Source organism: Pseudophryne corroboree, unplaced genomic scaffold, assembly GCF_028390025.1.
Source record: "Pseudophryne corroboree isolate aPseCor3 unplaced genomic scaffold, aPseCor3.hap2 scaffold_1655, whole genome shotgun sequence".
In the NCBI taxonomy this organism is placed as follows: domain Eukaryota; kingdom Metazoa; phylum Chordata; class Amphibia; order Anura; family Myobatrachidae; genus Pseudophryne; species Pseudophryne corroboree.
Genome location: NW_026968291.1, coordinates 3,256 through 5,789, shown reverse-complemented (window position 1 = coordinate 5,789; position 2,534 = coordinate 3,256). Strand labels below are relative to the sequence as shown.

The window sequence follows — 2,534 nt, the reverse complement described above, 5'->3', positions numbered from 1 at the left end:
TCAGCATTACAACGCAGCAGATCCATGCAGTTTGCAGCCACACACTACATGTATCTGCTCAGCCACAATGCTGATTATTTCTTCACAAAGTACAAGGTGAGCTCCAAACAGAATTCTCTAGCTTAGAATTATACCTTTCTTTGCCAAACCTAGAAGTCGGGCCCCCCACCCTGGGATCCCCCAGAGGGAGGCCTGCACCGTCATGCGGCAGGCTTGTCCGTTTTGGAAGCAGGCTGATGGGCAGCCCAGGATTGCTTCAGTCTGGGCTTGGCAGGTCTGGAAACATGAGCTTGCTTTGGGTATGCCTGACCTTGGGTACGCTTTACCTGGAGGATGAAAGGGCCAAGAAAAGTACTTTTAGCCTTCTGCGTGGTAGGAGTCATACTAGGTAGGCAAGCTGTTTTAGCAGTAGCCAGATCAGCTACAATCTTATTGAGGTCTTCTCCAAAAGGAGATTCAACTGAGGCAGCACAAGGGAACTCTCATCTGGGGACAACAACTGCAGGGAGAACACATATTTTCAGATGAACATGGTAGGGCAGAAGGCTGCCTAATACTGAAGCACCCCCAAACAACAAATCAAATGCAACTTACTTGACAGAGATGTGCCTGAGCAACGGCCCTCCCCAGCCCTATCCCAAATCATACTTATTTTGCATAGGAGATACCATGGTCATGAAGATTGTTCTCCCAGGGTTAGGTTCATTCATTGCATTCTGGGTATGCTGACCCCTGTGATTTCCCCAAATGTGGGAAACTCGACTGCATTATTTGTGGTAGTGGGGGACTGTGCTTGTGCTTTCCTCTGGTCAGCTCTGGTAAAAGTCAGATTTCTTTGTCTCAGATCTTCCTCTAGCCTTGTTCTTCTTTCGAGAGTTCCCTTGTGCTGCCTCAGTTGGATCTCCTTCACTTGACAGGGGGGTGCCCGAGCAGCGACCCTCCCCAGCTCTAGCCCAACTCCTACTTAGTTGCCAGGTGAGATACTATGATCATGAAGTTGCTTCTCCAAGGGCAAGGCTCACCCATTGCACTCTGGGTGTGCTGCCCCTGCGATTTCCCCAAATGTGGGAAACTTGACTGCATAATTTGTGTTTCCCCTGGTCGGCTCTCATATAATTCAGATCTCTTTGTCTCAGGTCTCTCTCCAGCCTAGTTTGCTGTCTGTTTCCACTTCTTTTTTCTTGAGCCCCTCCCTTCTATACCCTTGTGCACTATCCTGACTTCTGCTCCCGTCTGCTTACTTTGTGCCTTCCAATGTACAATGCAAACTACGGGTAGTGCTGCAGGGCCCACACCCTTTTACTTGCTTTACAGAGCAGCTCTGGAGCTGTTACAGTGCCCAGCTGCTGCAAGAAATCAGCTTGAATGCTTCAGGGGCTGGGGAATGGCCAACATGAGCCCCACACCGAAGGAGGGTGGGGGTGCTTAATGCGAACTAGGGGTCATCCAAGCACCACAAAAGGCCTCCATGCCCTGCACGCTCCTTTTCTCTTTTCATATGCAGACGAGGGTTGAAGCCAACTTTGACCCACTGCTTGGATGACATCACCATATTCAAATCCATCTGCTGCAGGCCATCCCCCAGGAATGCTTGCACTAGTTGTTGCATTTGGTTTGTTGTTTGGGGGTGCTTCAGTATTAGGCAGCCTTCTGCCACCCCATGTTCATCTGAAAATATGTGTTCTCCCTGCAGTTGTTGTCCCCAGATGAGAGTTCCCTTGTGCTGCCTCAGTTGAATCTCCTTTACTTGACAGAGATGTGCCTGAGCAGCGGCCCTCCCCAGCCCTATCCCAAATCAAAAAAACACAAAAACTACCCACACAGGTGTGACCCTCTGTAGGAAATCAGTAGCGCTGTCCCCACCATTTATCGGAGATAATCAATAAATAATTAAAAAATGGCTAATTACTATTAAATTTTAAAACATATAAATCATATTTTATTAACATATATTGCTGCAGCAAAATTGACATACATAAAAATGCATATTGTGTATAGTGGATGCCTTTAATGTAAATGCTCCACATACACAAATGTATATACTTAATTACGTTTATTCTCTGAGGCTTGGATTTTAATAAGCTGACTTCAAAATGTCCACATAGATTAATGATAGACCAATGAGCTCGGCATTTACGGACACTGCTTGCATGAGTATGTCCTTAATTAATTAATGTCCCGAAAAAGATGTGTGCACACATATATCACTTTGAATGGATAGTTACCATGGGCGATAAGTTTTTCATTCACCTCTTTAGAACAGTCTGTTTAGGACCGTCCCAATTGGAAAGACTCCCTCTGCTGGTGCTTGTCCATTTACTGCAGAATATCTGGAGACAATATCCACGGGAATCCGTCCACAGTGCTCCGGCTCCCTCTGCTGGTGGCTAACCGCAATTGCAGGTGGACTGGCTGTTTTGTCGTAGCCAGAAGCCGGTGATCGTGTAAAACAAGCAGGAGGTGATAGTCACTGCCAGTAGGTCCTTCGAAAACGCGTTTCTCCGCCTTCCCAGTGCGTTCAGCGGCTTCCTCAG

At 47.2% G+C, this 2,534-nt stretch overlaps 1 non-coding gene and 1 pseudogene across 1 annotated transcript; both read left to right on the top strand.

Annotated features, from left to right (window-relative positions):
• The first annotated feature begins 644 nt into the window (after positions 1 to 644).
• LOC135001547 (U1 spliceosomal RNA) lies at positions 645 to 808 on the top strand. Its single transcript, XR_010202948.1, has one exon. It is a non-coding gene; the product is annotated as a U1 spliceosomal RNA (small nuclear RNA).
• Positions 809 to 960: 152 nt separating this feature from the next.
• Positions 961 to 1,102, top strand: LOC135001589 (U1 spliceosomal RNA; annotated as a pseudogene).
• Positions 1,103 to 2,534: the final 1,432 nt, after the last annotated feature.